Source organism: Delphinus delphis, chromosome 13 (assembly GCF_949987515.2).
Source record: "Delphinus delphis chromosome 13, mDelDel1.2, whole genome shotgun sequence".
Classification (NCBI taxonomy): domain Eukaryota; kingdom Metazoa; phylum Chordata; class Mammalia; order Artiodactyla; family Delphinidae; genus Delphinus; species Delphinus delphis.
In genome coordinates, this window is record NC_082695.1 from 75,054,818 (window position 1) to 75,072,838 (window position 18,021).

The window sequence follows — 18,021 nt, forward strand, 5'->3', positions numbered from 1 at the left end:
GAAATATTCGTGATATGATAAATGAAGAAATCAGCATACAAAGTAGCATATATATACCAATTTTGTGTGTGTGAGTGCATGGGTGTGAAAAAATTGCAGAGGGAAAACTTTAGTATTTCAAAATGTTAATAATGGTTATTTCTGGATAATAGTGATACAATTTATTATTCTTTTTTTTTGTATTTTCCACATTTTCTACAAGAAAGACTTATTTTTAGAAATGAAAACAAGAGAGTGCAGTGGAGTGGCAAGGGAAGGTGGGAGAAGACCACACTGGGTTGCCACCACTGCTGCCACCATTGTGCCAGCTCTTCGGGTCTCAACGAGGCGGAGTGGCGCCCCAGAATGGGAGACAAGCCAGTTTGGGAGCAGACTGGATCCAGCTTCATTCAACATTACTACTAGTTATTTGATAACGACAGAACCCAACCACACATATTGACGCGACAAGTTATATTGAAGCGACATGTCTTACTTGGGAAGGACAGCAATTCCAGGAGAAACCTGCCACCATGGAGAAATTGTCTAGCCTTCCGTTCCAGAAAATCCAGGACAGTATCACAGCACAGGACCATCAGCCCAGGCCATATAGCTGCATCATCAGCATGGTTGTGGACCAGCTCAAGGCCGATGAAGACCCTGTCATGGGGTTCCACCAGATGTTCCCATTAAAGAACATCAATGATGCTTCGGTTTGCACCAATGACATGTTCAGGCTTGCCCTGCACAACTTCGGCTGACCTCCTCCCTCCTCTTCCTGATACTATTCACACTCCTCCAGATGCTCCAAATATCATACACAAATGAGCAGGGCCACGGTGGGAGTGGGCAGGTGCGCTGCTGCTACTGAGGCATTGCACATGATGTTTGAACGCTTAGACTGGTTGCATCTGACAGGAGAAGTTTGTGTTGTACCAGCCCACGCCTTGGAAAGACTTAAGTAATGCAAAAGGTTGTCTTTTTTTTTTTTAATCTACTGACAAGTTGCTCTAGTAACCCAAAGAAGTGAAGGAGAAAGCAGCTGCCTCACGGCCCAGATATTGATTTGTTCAGGTGTTTCATTGCCTCATGATACAATAAAACCACGAAAATTTTCTTAACAACAAAGAAATAAAAATAACAACAAATGGTACATCATTAAAAGTTAATGGAGGGCTTCCCTGGTGGCGCAGTGGTTGAGAGTCCACCTGCTGATGCAGGGCACACGGGTTCGTGCCCCGGTCCGGGAAGATCCCACATGCCGCGGAGTGGCTGGGCCCGCGAGCCATGGCCACTGAGCCTGCGCGTCCGGAGCCTGTGCTCCGCAACGGGAGAGGCCATGACAGTGAGAGGCCCCCCCCAAAAAAAAGAAAAAGAAAAAGTTAATGGAATTTTACTTCTGGTGATGGCAGAGTAGCTGGTATTGGATGAAAACTCCTGCAGATAAAATCATAAACACTGGAAAAAATGAGAGAAAACAAGTCCAGAAACAGCAAGAAACTGGAAGAGAGTTACCTTTAAAACAGAAAAATTAACTTGGTAACTTTGCATTTATTCAACTTTTCATGTGAGGGAAGTCCTCATTCTGCACAGTGTGGGATGTCTGGACCTTAGGCAGAAAGCATGGGTCTTACTGGCCTGGTTTTAGGACTGTCATAGTACCTAGAATCTATTAAAGGAAACCCTGGAAAAGAGAGAGCCACAGTATGAGGAAGTCCAAAGTTCTGCATTTAAAATCTGCCCAAAGCCTTGGTTGACCCCTGATCTATGAAGAGCTGAGACCCCTTAGTGTCTTACAGAAAGTGACAGATTGTTACAGCTTTTAGCTGCCGCCATCTGTAAGGAGCTAGCTTTTAGAGTTTGAGTCCAAGCAGATTAATTCCTGATAAAACAATTACAAACATTCTCCAGGGGAAGATAACAATTTAGTCTCTAGAATGTTTCATACACAATTTTCTGTTTAAAAACAAAAGTTCCTAGATAAAACAAAACATAGAAAATTATGATTCATGCTGAAATGAGGTATCAGCCATCAGGAACCAAATGAAATATACAGGGAGGTCAGAATATAAAGGAGCTATTTTGTTATAAATATGTTCAAGGACTCAGAGGAAAATACAGAGCAAAAAAATAGAGAATTTCATCAGAGAAATAAAACCCACAAAAAATGGAGACCCAGTAGTACAATATGTGAAATTTTAAAAATTAGTGGATGAGGCCAGCCACATGCAAAAGAAATGAAACTAGACCACTATCTTACACCATACATAAAAATTAACTCAAAATGGATTAAATACATGAATATAAGACCTGAAACCATAACACTCCTGGAAGAAAACATAGGCAGTTAGCTCCTTGACATAGGTCTTGGCAATGATTTTTTGAATTTGATACCAAAAGCAAAGGCAACAAAAACAAAAATAAACATATGGGACTACCACAAACTAGAAGTTTCTGCATAGCAAAAGAAACCATCAACAAAATGTAAAGGCAACTTACTGAATGGGAGAAAATATTTCCAAATCATATTTATGATAAGGGATTAATGTCCAAAATACACAAAGAATTCATACAACTCAATAGCAAAAACAAACAATCCAATTAAAAAATGGACAGAGCATCTGAATAGACATTTTTCCGAAGAAAACATACAGATGGCCAACAGGCACATGAAAAGATGCTCAACATCACTAATTATCAGGGAAATGCAAATCAAAATCACAATGAGATATCACCTCACACTTGTTAGAATGGCTATTCTCAAAAAAGACAAGAAATAACAAGTGTTGGCAAGAAATAACAGGTGTTGGCAAGAACACTTGTGCACTGTTGGTGGGAATGTAAATTGGTGTAGGCACTACGAAAAACAGTATGGAGTTTCCTCAAAAAATTAAAAAATAGAACTACCATATGGTCTAGCAATTCCACATCTGGGTATTTATCTGAAAAAAACACAAACATTAATTTAAAAAGATATATGCACACCTGTGTTCATCACAGCATTATTTACAATAGCCAACATATGGAAGCAACCCAAGCACCTCTCAGTAGATGAACAGATAATGAAGATGCGGCATATATAAAAAATAGAATATTAGCCATTAAAAAGGAAATCTTGCCATCTGTGAAAATATGGATAGACCTTGAGGGTATTACACTAAGTGAAATAAAACAAACAGAGGAAGACAAATACCATGTGATTTCACTTATACATACAATCTAAAAAAAAAAAATGAACAAACAAAACAAAACTCATAGATACAGAGAACAGATTGGTGGTTGCCAGAAGGGAAGGGGATAGGGGGTAGGAGAAATACATAGGTCAAGAGGTACAACCTTCTAGTTATAAAATAAATAAGTCATGGGGATGTATGTAAGCATGGAAATTATAGTCAATACTATTGTATTGCTTATTTAAAAGTTGCCAAGAGAGTAAACCCTGAAAGTTCTCCTCACAAGCAAAAAAAAATAAAATAAAATTGTATCTTTGTATGTTGACTGATGGTAACTAGACAGACTTATTGTGGGGATCCCTTCACAGTGTATACAAATACTGAATGATCATGTTGTACACCTGAAACTAATATTATGTTATATGTCAATTTTACCTCAGTAATAATAAATAAAATCAGTAGATGAGATTAGCAGAATATTGGATCTGGAAGACACAGGATCAGTGAACCTGAAGACAGATCAGTAGAAACCATCTAATCTGAAAAGGAGAGAAAAAGGATAGATCCTCAATGACATGAGGAACAATACCAAGCAGTCTAACATATGAGTAATTAGTCACAGAAAAAAAGAAAAGAGAGAATGGGACAGAAAAATATTTGAGGAAATAGTGGCAGAAAAGTTCTCAAATTTGCTGAAACATAAACTTACAGTTTGAAGAAGATCAGCAAAGCACAAGCATTATGAATACAAAGAAAACCACACTCAAACTTATCATAGTCAAACTGCAAGCAGCCAGGAAAAAAAAGGATGCACTACACACAGGGGAACAATGATATGAATGACAGATTTACTTCAGAAAGAACAAGAGGTATTGGTACATTCATCAAAACGTATTGAATTGTACATTTGAGAGGTGTGCATTCCATTCTATGTACATTTAACCTGAAACATTGTAAATAGCTATTGAATTCCAGTTTGTAGGTTTGCTTTTTTTTTCCACAGTGGTATGAGTTAGGAATTTAAAAACTGTATTCCATATACTCTAGTTTGAACAAAAGTGTAACTGTATTGAGGATAATGAAAGCTAGGTTTCTCATTGTTGGAGAAGGAGTTACAAATATGGAAAAAGGGATGACTAGAATGCACTCTGCAGTGCTGGACTGGAACTAGAGATATTAGTATAAAACTATAAACATATACACACACAAAGAGAGAAATAAATACAAATCTATAATATGTATTATGTGTGCACACATGTACATGTGTGTTTATATAGATACGGATGTCTATGTATCTGATATGTCTATATATGTGTGAGTGTGTGTGCACGTGTACCCCTACACACATATATTTCCTAGCTCTCTGATGAAGGGATTTAGAAGCAGTGATCCATCAGTAGCACTGAACATACCTAGCACCCAAATCTTGGTTTCTCAGGACCATTCTCCACTAAAAGAAAGTAGTGATATTTTTAAGAAAAGCCTAAACATCTTGCTGCACCATAAAGTAGGGAAGCGCTGAAGGAATGCTGGAGGTATATTGAAAGAATACAGGCCAATTTGAAAGGGATCCCACTGGACAAATTTTGGACAACTTGAATGTTAAAATAAATATTGATTGAAATGGCTTACATCCCTTTGAATAAAATAAAAATTCATACCTTCATTTAGATATAAATAAATTAGAGTACATAAATAGATGGGGAAGTTCTTCCTTAGTGTAGAACCAATAAATATACAAGGATGCTTAAACTAGTGGGTAAAAGTTTGAGAAACAGGATATTTGTATAGTCTCCAAGTAACTTCCTCTCCATTAATTGCTTATTAATTTAAAAGGGAAAATAGTAGAAAAACCTGGCAGACACCACCTTACCCTAGGGACAAACCACGATAGCATGTACCTCTGATATGATGCATTGAGATGATTACAGCACACTTCTGTGACAGTTCTACTAAAATGTATTACGCCAATCTCATTATGAAGAAACACTAGAGAAGCCCAAATAGAGGAACATTCTACAAAATAACTGTTTAAAATATCAACGCCGAATAAAAAGAAACTGTTCTAAACTAAAGGAGATGAGAGACGTGAAAATTAAAGGAAATGCATAATCCTGCATTGAATTCTAGACCTGGGGGGAACAGAAAATATCTATAAAGGACATTACTGAGGCAGTTGATACAATATGAATATGGAATATAGATTGTATTTTATCACTATTAAATTTTCTGACTTTGATCACTGTACTGGTTTTGTAAGAGAATGTCTTTGCTCCTAGGAAAAAACACATTTATGGGTAAATAGATACATCTCCAATTTACTCTCATATGGTTCAGAAAAAGATATGAACACATAAATATATGGGTCAAATATATATGCGGGTAATCCTCATTATTCACAGAATCCGATTTTGTGAATCTGCCTACTCTTTATATTTATTTGTAACCCAAAAATCAATACGCACAGTACGTTACCAATCATTCATAGGCACGGGCAGAACAGCAAAAAACTTGAGTATCCTGACTTGCATGTTCCCGGTTGAGGCAGAACAAGGACACACTTGGCCTTCTTGTTTCAGCCCTCAAGTTGTAAATACACGTCCTTTTCGAGGTCTATTTAGTGCCACTTTTTCTGCATTTTTCTGCTTTTTGGTGGTGATTTTGATGTTTAAAATGACCCCCAATTGCAGTGCAGAAGTGGTGGTCTAGTGATTCTAAGTTCAAGAAGGCTATAATGTGCCTCACAGAGAAAATATGTGCATTAAGTAATCTTCTCTCAGACATGAGTTATAGTGCTCTTGATCAAACGTTCAATGTTAATGAATCGACATTATTGATTATATTGATTAGACTGTTAATAAATCAATAAATATTTTAAGTAATAATATTTATTATAGTTATATATTAAATAAGGTGTCTTTAAACAGAAACACACAAAACAAAGTTATGTATTGATCACTTGATTAAAACTGGTTGTGACCAGAGATTCAGAGGAGTATAATCCTGTATTTCTTCTAAGAGCAAAGATTCAGTATTCACTAATTCAGTGTTCAAGGAAGATTTATAGAACATAACTACTACAAACAACAAGACTCCACTATAGGTCGATAAATGATAGATACATATGTGCATACACACATACATATAGATGTAGATGCCTAATCGACTATATAGATATGTAAATACACACACACCAAACAGAACAAAAAGTAAACAATTGCTGCTGAATCTGGGGAAAAGGTATATAGGAATTCCTCTTACTATTCTTGCAACTTCTGCGCAAGTGAAAAATGGTATCAAAATAAAAAGTTGCCAAAATACATAATGAATAACAAATTATCACAAGATGCTCTTGCTTACAAGAGACACAAATTGGTATCTTTCCCCTAGAAATCTGAAATCCTATAGGGATGCAGCCATCTGTGTAGTATTCTACGGACAACTAGAGGGAGAGAGAGATGCTGGTTTAATGAAGTCCAGGCACTGGGAGAAAGAGGCCCATTCATGCAGTAAAGATGAAGTAACCAAAAGACACAAAAGAGAAACAATATTTTTAGGTAGCTATTGGAGGTTAGGAAATATGCAGCCTGACCAAGACACAGTAAGCAACAGGGTAGAATATGACACTGGCCCTCAAGAAGCTATATTTTTGTTGGGGACCTACTAGAGAAAGGGAGACATGGTCACATTCTCAGAAATGGGATTCTCTTTACAGTACACGTAAAGTTAGCTTTGCCCTATTGAAGTCAACTGGCTTAGACTGGAGAAGTTCTATTGTGCAGAAAGGGCTCTCTTCACTTGTTCCTCCTCCCATTCCTGGGTGGCAACCATTAAAGCACTGATCGCAAATAGGCTATGGATTTTACTTTCAATTAAAATATGTTCCTTATATTATGGAGCCATTAGTTCCTGACATGAGATTCTACCACTTGTTTCTAATATTAATGGATCTGGGCTCTTAGCGCTTTTAGCTATAATTTTAACATTAAGGCCCATATTTTTAAATATGGAATACCTATCCTTATAAAAACTTACTTTTATAGTTATACTCACATATATATAGTTCCTATGATGTCAAACATCTGACTTAAAAAAAGAAACCTATTACTGCTATTGTTTTCAATGTTTTTATTCATTGTTTTCATTTTTATTATTTTAATTGATATAGCTCAGATAATCACATATTGATTTTCCCATCAAATTCTTAGAGAAAAAAATAAGAAAGTAAAATAATAAAAATTAATAAAGTAAGTCATTCAACTTATCTATTTAAATAAAAAAATAATTTTATTGAGACTACAGTGTTAATATAACTGAAGGAAAGACATAGACTTAGGACTTAATTCAACGAACGTTTATTGACACTTACTGTGTACTGGAAGGTTCCTGTCTTCAAGGAGCTCACACAAGATACACACTTATACACACAATCACACATAGGTGACAGAGGTTGTAGTGAATATTGGGAAGAAAACTAATATTTATTGATCACTGAAAATATGCTTACCACTATGCTAGCTCATTCCATCTTTACAAAAACCTCCTGGTTCCATATTTTACAGATATACTTTGAGGCTCAGAGAAGCTAAATCATCTGCTTATGGTAAGTGGCAGAGCTAAGATTCAAACTCCTATCTATTTCCAATGACTGTTTATAGCTTTGTTTTAATTTCTTTTTAATATGCTATAAAAATACAGATGATGGAGTAACTAATTCTACTCAGGGCTTAAAGAAGGCTTTTGAAAAGAAGTGGCATGGAGGCTGTCTTTAAAAATTACTGTAATGGGGCTTCCCTGGTGGCACAGTGGTTGAGAATCTGCCTGCCAATGCAGGGGACACGGGTTCAAGCCCTGGTCTGGGAAGATCCCACATGCCACGGAGCAACTAGGCCCATGAGGCACAACTACTGAGCCTGCGCGTCTGGAGCCTGTGCTCCACAACAAGAGAGGCCGCGACAGTGAGAGGCCCGCACACCGCGATGAAGAGTGGCCCCCGCTTGCCGCAACTAGAGAAAGCCCTCGCACAGAAACGAAGACCCAACACAGCCAAAAATAAATAAATAAATTTAAAAAGAATAATGTTCTCTATGAGAAAAAAGTACTTTAAAAAAAAATTACTGTAATGATCAAGATCTTGGTAAGTTCAGCAGCTATGGTGATATCAGATATGTATTCCCAAGGTAGGATCAACTTGCCAGTGTGGATCTGGTAGACTATGGGTAATTCTGAGTTGATTCTGAGGTTTCTAGCTCCAGTGATATCATTTATTAAAGTAGGAACCAAAAGATGAAAGCAGGTTTGTGGAGCTAGATAACTCACTGAAATGACTGATTCACAACCAATTATTATATCAAGACATTATTTTTACCCGACTTTAATGGTAAAGGAGAAGATAACTGGGCACAAGAGGAAAAGAAGGAAATTATGCTTTTGTAGGCTGAAATATGTGTAAACCCTTGGGAATATTTGAAAACTCTATAATGAAATGCTTTATACCTAAAGGTGAAAAAAGTATTTTTCAACAACACAATTGTTTAGCCAAAATTGTTTTGGTTTTTGTTTGTTCATTTCTTCCCACTGCATGCTGGTAAAACTGTCAGCAATTAATTAATATCTTTTGAAGTTTCAGTCTTTACAAACTGCAAGAAAACATAGTAGGAAACATTTTGAACCAAACAACATATTAATGTGCCCCTAGATTTCAAACTCATGATTGTCTAAAATGCCTGTAGTTGTCCCACTGGGGTGTTTAAATTTTTGTAGATGCTCTCAAAACAATCCCTTCTGACCCTGAGTTAATTGTCAATCTTCTGAGGCTGGCTCTTGACAAGGATGGGAAAAGAGGCTTCCATCTGGGGTTATACACCAGAGTCTGTTACGCTGGGATCCAATGTGTTTAGAGGTGTCCTCCCACCTCCTGCTGTTCTGAGAGCCACCATTCGATTAGAGTGTAAGCAAGGGAGAGAAACTTTTTTAAAAATGGAAAATAAAACTTACTAAGGCAAAAATAATATAAAATTACTATTCTAAACCAGTCTAATGTTTTATTCAAACTGTCATTCTTTAACCTAACAAGTAGTATGTAGGACAGGGGAAATACACTGATTTCCTCCTCCCCCCAAAAATAATCTTACATGGCTAGGTTGGGCTTCTAGAAGCCTCTACAGCTTCTTGAGGCAATAAATTCCGTGGGTTTCCTGCCCACTATGTAAAGCAGTACTTTCTTGTCTTTCTTTAAAATTCATTCTTCTAGGTTTCAAGAGATGCCTCTTAGATTAATATTCCAGGAACTATCAAAACCTGAATTCACCTGACACTTGGACTTCAGTTATAGGACCATATGAACTTTTCAACCTACATCTGTTCAGGATTCACTCTTAATTATTTTGCTTTCAGGAATGACTCGACCATTTACCAGGTATGTGACCTTAGGCTAGCTGCAATAATTTCTCTTTATCTCAGTTCCTTCATCTTTAAATACATTTCAATAGTATCTATCTCAGAGGATTATTTTAAAAATTAAACCATTCAGTGTGTAGAAAGACTTTAGAGTACTGCCTGATTTCTATGGTAAGCATTCAATAATTCTTAAATATTATTTTCATCATATACACAGACAATGTCTAGATTTTAACACACTGAACAGTGCTATATTTATAGCACATACCATTTACCACTCACTGATTAAAGAATTTTACATATGTTAAATCATTTGGTTCTGAAACTCTATAAGGAATATACTGCTATTGTCATCACCATTTTATATATGAAGAAACTGAAGTTGAGGCAACTTAAATAAATTGCCCAACATCACACAGATAGAAGTGGCAGAGCTGGGATTATCCTAGAAGGTCTGCAGATAGATTATACACCCTTAACTATTATGTTACATTGTATCTCATAATGGTTGCTGGAAGATGTTAGTTATTATTTAATTAGTCTTATTATAAATGTTGCTGCTTCTGTTGTTATTGACCCTCATCCTTTTAGAAAAATCCAGCTGAGGAGAACAACAGCTGAGAAAATGAAGTAGAGTGTATCTTTCAACAACATCATAAGAATTGAGAAGGCAGGAAACCAGGTCTTCTCACTCAATAACATCACTGAAAATTGGAGGGATTGGATATGGACAGGAAGTCGAACTAAGTTTGGCTCTGATTTTTATTGAATGTATATTCACATGCTCAGTGGCAAAATAGTCATGAGAATCCAAACTTTTCAATAAACTGCTCTGAACCCTCAGGTAAAACTATGGAGAAATAAGATGTGGGTGGAGGAGAAAATACAAAGGATAAGCAGACCAGGGCAGCAGAGTGGTTGAATGGGAAACATCAATGGGGAAAAAAATGGCACTTTCATGGACCCCTCTCCCCAAAATCTACACTATTTTAAGGTAGTGTATGAAAAGTACCACTTAAGTTGGATAAAGAGGTGGTATAGTACAGGGGTTGACAAACTATGGTCCGTAAGCCAAATATAGTATGACACCTATTTTTGTATAGTCCCAGGAGCCAAGAATGATCTTTACTTTTTTGAATTTTTTTAAAAAGACTGTAAGATTATATTTTGGAACACATGAAAAATATATAAAATGCAAATTTCAGTTTCCATAAATAATATTGTATTAGAGCACAACCAACCCATTTGGTGATGTGTTGTCATGTCTGTTTTCTCACTACAACAGCAGAGTCGAAGAATCCCCACAGACCAGATGGCCCACAAAATCTAAATGTTTCCTATCTGGCCCTTTACAGAAAAAGTTTGTCAACCTCTGGCATAGTGCAATGGAAATAACTTAGTTTCTGCCAAAAAATATTAATTAGTGTCACATGGATAAAAATTGCTGCATTTCTGTTGCCTTAGGTTTCCTCACCTGTAAAATGAGAGAGTTGACATCCGTCACAGTGGTTGTCAGACTAACCCTTAGGAATGCTGGGGTTGGCTAGGAGGGGTCACTGAAGGGCAAATGAAAGAAGCCAACAGGGAAGACCTTTGTCCTTCCTGCAATCCCCCTTCTACAACCAGAACCATGACTCTTGCATATGATTTGTCTAAAGAACATTTCTGAAGAATGGACTGCAGTTTCCAAAATAAAAACCATATCTGACCACCACTGAAAGGGCCTCTATGACTGTGAGTAGGCCTCGTTCTGCCTTCCCGCTTTCCTATCTTGCCCCCATTCCCATGGTAGATGCACTCTCTGGATTTTTATCTGTCAAGGCCTGTCCTAGATCAGAGTAGGCAGGTTCACTTTCTCCACTGTAAAATCTACATGTTCATCAGCGAAAAATTTTACGCCCTATCATTCAAAGCTCTGGGTCTATACACTAATGATAGAAGCCTGTTCCTTGAAAATACTGAAAATAAGCCCTTGTCCAGGTTACCCTTGGCTTTAAAATATCTAAATGCATCAGTAAGAAACAGTGGCTAGTTCCTTGGATAAAAGGAAAGAAAAGAAGAGGGGACTAAAAAACTGAATTAGCTGCTGAATTTCAATCCTTTTATGTAAAATATATATGCCACCTCAAAAGTGAAAGATTTCATCAACAAAATTAGATGGGGAAGAGAAATGTATGCATGATACTGAATAGCAATTTCACCCTCCCCCCTTTTTTGTAACTTTATATTGATCTCCTGACAGAACCATCAGGTGACTGGTTGTTTGCTTCAATGCTATGATGATAGCCTTCCACAAATTCCATCTGTCTCCGGAGATTATTAAAGAATGGAGCGCCCTTTGGTTCTTTGTAGATGGGTATCATCTTCTTGGATGACAAAAAATTTTGCAATACATTTTTTTTCCCTCTTAGTGATTTTGTATTTGGGAACTCTATGTTATTTTTACAGACTGATTTCCACTTAGAGATGGCAAAAATACAACTTTATGGTTCAAAGAGAAACGCTTAACATGGCTTATAAAAAAGGTATAGAAATTCTCCAACATGAAATAACTCTTGGAATACTACAGTCTGGTAGGCTAAGTGTAAATGAAATGAAAACACACTCAAAACATACTTGAATTTAAAAATTAAAAGAGAAAAAGACTCCAGGCAAAATGTATCATGATCTTGATAAGCCCAACTTATTTAAAAAGTTATTAGAAATATTTCGCTAAACACACCATAACTAGGATTTCTTTAGAATTATCCCTTTGGAATTGTTCAGTGGGGGAAAAAAAGTGTGAATGTGGAGATAACACACAATATTCTTGATGCCATGGTTTCAAATTGAAATAGTCTATTATGCTTCCTTTCTGATGCTCCCATGTGCTCTTGCTCTGAGCTGTTAAACACTGGCCATGACAGAAGCAGCTGCCTTGCACTGGGGTGTGAAATTATCCTTAAGCATATTTGGTGGAGGAGCTAAGGTTATTCATTGTCATCACAAAAGTAATTGCAAGGACAGTGTAGCAACTGAACAGACCTGGTGTCATTTGGACAAAATAAGAATTCTTGGTTTCACTCTTTGTAAATATATATTCTGCAATAGTATTTAAAATAAAGCTTTTTTATTAAAAAGTTTTATCAGAGATATAGAGTATTAAAAGAATTTAGAATATACATTCAATTTCACCTCCTCTCTTACCCCATTTCCCATCTCTTACCTCTGAAAATCGACTATGATGCTCCCACCTCACAGGGCTATCTGGGGATGTCTCTTTTAAGCATTCTTAGGAGAATGACATTACAATCATTAGGACTGTGGCATAATTTAAAAGCAATGGAAGTCAGCAGCACAGATATTAACAAATGCTTATGAAACTACTACCATCATAATTCCACCAAGTGGAAGAGTTCAGTGGTCCACTGATGACGCAACTGTGGGGTTGACCTGGAGTTCAATATGGAAATCAGAACAATGGATTAGCCCCTTGAATGAAAATTATCCTTACCTACAAAGCAAAATAGCTACAGAGAAATAAACTGATTCTTTTCAGAGTTGGAAAGCCTTTTTTTGCCCCTTACTGAGAGTTTCTTCCCAATAGCATGCTTGAAAAGCATAAGTAGGAGGAAGCCAAGACTGACAAAAGACACCTTCATCCTGACCCAGTCTTAATTTCCTGGTTTTCTTTTCTTACCTTCTTACCTACGATAATTATAACTGCCCTGGTCCTCTTGATTCTGAAGTGTTTAACCTGCTCTTATTTTGTGTTACATTTTTCTCTTGACTCCTTTATTTAAATGTATGTAAATATATGCAAAGTGACTATCCCAAGGCTCAGTGCAGTAACTTGATGCTCCTGACACCCCTATGTACACAGCACAACAGTTCCGAGTTAGAAACATTATTAGTCCCATTTTGGAGGAAAGAGGCCCTGCAAGGTTAAACAACTTCTTAAGTGGCCTGACCGGTGTCGAAACCAGGTCTGACTTCAAAGCCTGTACTACAGGTTCTCCTAAAACAGAATGTTACGCAAACCCTGAGCCTATACTGAGAGACTTCCAAGTTCTCCATGATATTTTAAAATGTTTTATCATACATATGTGGTAGAAAACTTGTATTCTCCCTACACACCTGATAAATGTATGTATGTCTGAATTTTGATGATTATCTTAAAAGTTAATATGAGCACATTGGTATGTTGTGCATCACTTGGATGAAAAAGCTAAAATGAAGTGTTGTCACGGTTTTAAGGTCCATGTCTACATTCCAATCCTCCCCCTTTACAGCTCATTCTCCATGGAGTAGACAGATTCTTTGTCAAATAATGTTAAGTCCCCTAAACAAAATCTTCCAATGATTTTTTTCAAAGAAAATCTACACTCTTTACTCACTTTATGAGAACACATGGTCTACTTCTCCAGTCTGGTCTTTTACTTCTTCCACCCCCCACTGGGCCCCCACTCCCGGAGGGCAGGTTCCTCACAGGGATTTTTTTCTCCCATATTTATAACAGTGCCTCAAAGAAGAAAAAGAAAGAGGAGTCACTCACAAAACAAATACAAATACTTTTGTATAAATGGATGCTTACTTTGGCACTAGATAATACTATTCTAATTGTTGAGAGATTAGGGAAAGAAAAAAAAAACAGGCAGACCTAATAAGTAAACGATGTAATAAATGAAGGGAAGGCCAAATCATGGCATGTTACACTGGCTGAATGAGTATTTCTCAGAAGTTAAAATTAAAAAGGTGGAAAATGTGGGTCTCCCCACACACTCACAGTGGTATGGGATATGCTGAAGAAAGATCCTGCCATAGTTACAATGCAAATATTGCTTTAATTTCCTCAAAATAGCATCACTAGCCGCGTTAGGGTTGCTAATTTGAACTTTTTTTTTTTTTTTTTTTTGCGGTACGCGGGCCTCTCACTGTTGTGGCCTCTCCCATTGTGGAGCATCCGGACGCGCAGGCTCAGCGGCCATGGCTCACGGGCCCAGCCGCTCAGCGGCATGTGGGATCTTCCCGGACCGGGGCACGAACCCGTGTCCCCTGCATCGGCAGGCGGACTCTCAACCACTGCGCCACCAGGAAAGCCCTGAACTTTTTTATACTTTTGTTTGAATTCAACTCAATTCAAATTATATTAAAATATAATTTTATATTATTATGTACATTTATGCTTATTTATAGAATTTATTATTCAATTGTATATATATTTATATTTTTAATATTATATATAAATATAAATTATAGATTTATAGCATAATGAGCTTCCACCCAGTTTCTTTCAATACAAACTAGCATTATTATACGAATAACTTAAATGGATTCATACATTTCTTAAGTCTGGGAAACACTACTTTATTCTATGCTGTCTCCTACTTCACACCTCTAAAATATCCTTTGAAGTCGATCAGATTTTAGTGAAATATCAAATATGAATTGTGATTAAAATACATCCTATAAATTATTGAGGACTATTGTGTCTCTCAAAGACTTAAGCATATCAGCCTACAAGTAATTTGTAATAATCACCCCAGGAAGCAGAAAGTTTGCACAATGGATTAAATCAGTGGTTCTCAAAGGGTGGTCACAAGACTAGCATCAGCAACTCCCCGGAACTTACCAGAAATGCACATTCTTCGGCTCCATCCCAGCCCCACCACACCCCGAAATCTAAGAGTGAGAACCAGCTAGCTGTGTCCTAACAACCCTCTCCCAACCCCAGTTGATACTATGACCCCTAACTTTGAAGTCACTGGAGGGGACAATGACTCGGAGAATACTAAGAATTTAGCCAAATAATACAGAAATAGTTGCCTTTACAGTGGGTTTTTTACTTTAATTAAAAAAAAAATGTGTTTCCCTTTGATGTGCATCATGTCTTTCTAGCTGTCTTTCTTTCTTTCGTTTTTTTTCTTCTTCTTTTCTTTACGCTACAAATGTCAATGCCAGTCAAGCAGTTAAAATACCTTTTGGATAAACAGGCTGTGTTTACAAGATCCCAAATCAAGCAATTAACTTGATCATCTAATTCAATTAAACATGAAAGTGAAAAGTGAAGCCATTCATTACCCCTGTTTGCCTCTGCCTGCAGCGTGAGGCGAGGGTAAGCCTGACACATAATTCCATATCAGGTAGTTCCAATCTGCAAAGCCATCTCTAAAATGAGGTCTAAGAGTCCTAGAAGCCACTGTGTGGCTTTGGAATCTGCATTTGAGTCTCATACTCTAGCCACCACACTGCCATCATTGTTACTGCTCATGCCCTCTAGAGCCCCGAAGTCTGTAGTTCTTGTAGAACAGGCAGCATTGAAGCCAGGAAGCTTCCAAAGGGCATGAGTTGCGTTCAAGTTGCAAATTCATTTATCTTGAATTAGTCTGTGGGAGAAATGGAAATGCAGTTTCCTCAAGAAAGATCAGAAAAAGACCAGTTATCCCTCTTAAAAACACAGCTAGGACTCCGAATCAGCCTCTCCAAGGAAGCTGCTTTTCTTGGGAAGTCACTGCAGAAGGGGGAGGAAATTGAAGAGAAGAAAAGAAAATTAGATCCGAAGGAAAATGCACCCTGTCTTTGAGAGACATGCTCATCTTGTGTGATATGTGTCCCTTTGCTTGGATGTAATCTGTTTAACTATAAAAAGCCCCATGTCCTCTAATTCCAAGGAGAATTTATGAACATGAATACTGAAAAGCAGCCCTCTGACTAATCTTTTCTGAGATGGCAGCAGTTGGAAGACTCAGTGCTTATTTGTTGAAACGGTGGTTAATGTGCTTCTCTGTGCTCGGATCACTCTCTCCTTTTTCCGGCTCTAGGACAGGTTATTCAAGAACCATAAATTCATTTCAGGATTCATGAATTCAAAACCTATTATAAGTTCAAAAGGTTTTCTTTGAACCAAAATCTATAACAGGTTCAATAATGGTAGGAAACCTATATTCTTTTCTAAGGAAAAAGTTGTAATACACAAGATAATTGCTGGCTGTGTTTGTAGGGGGTAAGATACAGTTCAAGTCTGCCATACGAGAAACAAAAACAAAAAAGCCAACCATGGCCTTGCCTTATGCGGATGCTTTGACTCTTAAAGAGTCAAAATATTTAACACAAACTTTCAAAAATAATCTGATAACTCTGCCTTTTTATGGTTTAAATGTAAAGTCAGGAAAGAATGTTTTCTAAGAACCCTAAAAGCTGAAAATCAGGCCTGCCTGATTCTAGAGAGGTGAGTTTACCCCTAATGGGGATTTGACATGCTAATTACAAACTTAGTTCTTAGTTACTGTCTGCACTTGCATGTAATAAAACACCATGTATTAAAACTATCCTAAAAATCAAATTTGCCTGTACTATGTGAACTATCATTAGTTTAAACTACTTTTGGCTCCAATTAGTTTAGATATACCTCTTTCACAAAAAGAATATTCCATTTATTACATAATCCTTTACCCCTATATCTTGCATTTTATGAATTTATTCTTTTCATAGCATGGTCAAAATTATCTGCTTGATCGACTATTAGCAGTTTATTAAAGGGAGACGTAAGTGTATTCAGGAAGAGGTTTGTGCCACGTTGGCCAAAAGGATGAAGTTTCCTTTGGTTTCCTCACATCTCATTTTTGATGCTCTTTCTCACTCACTTCCTGGCCCCCTGGTGTCCCATGCTTCCCCTTTGCTGTCTATTCCTGCAGTTCCCTCCCTTCTGTCTGTTCAGTCCCCCAAACTCTCTTGCTCCTCAATAGAATAATCTCAGTTAGGTGTCAGGAGGAATTATTCACATTAGAGTAATGTGACTACATCAGCAATGACCGATTTGAAGGTAAAAATGGGTACTTTTACAAAAAGAGAGAAGGATAGCTTGTTAACTCAAATACACTTTTACTAGATAAAAATATGCGCCTTTAATGAGGAGGCTGCGAGGAAGGGCTGTTGACTAGTGGCCTTCATCTGCTCTTAACTAGAACCGTTTCTGTTTGCATAACCCACCGTCACGTGTCCATCACAGCACACACACATACCACACAGACAGGAGTCATGACACGCCAACAAACACCCCAGATCAGGAATTATGATAGGCCATTCCACTTCTAAAATACTGTTTCCTGTACTAAAACAACCATCCACTGTTCGTTTTTCTTTTTCACAGCTGCTTTTTATTAGTGGGAAGAACACTTTTTCTTTTTTTAAGAAAGTGCTGTCAAACATTTGGCCATATTAATCTCCCATCTGTAAAACACACTTTACTTGGATTCTCAGCAGGGTATGTGTCCTCTCTGAATTTGTTTTCTGGGGAATAGGAATTTATTCAAGTAAATTAATTTGCAAACAGACACAGCTATTGCTGGATGAATGGGTTTTCTCTTGGCACTTTGAGGTGTAGCTCTGCGGGTATCTGGGCTATTGGCACTGGTTGAAGTCTGTGGCTTGTCTGCCAGACCCATTCCTATAATGCTGTGAGAAAAATATACGTGACAGTTCTGCAGCTCAG

The 18,021-nt window shown here is 37.3% G+C and overlaps 1 pseudogene; it reads left to right on the plus strand.

Moving 5' to 3' along the window:
- The first annotated feature begins 345 nt into the window (after positions 1-345).
- On the plus strand, positions 346-740 carry LOC132436651 (nuclear transport factor 2 pseudogene; annotated as a pseudogene).
- The last annotated feature ends 17,281 nt before the right edge of the window (positions 741-18,021 follow it).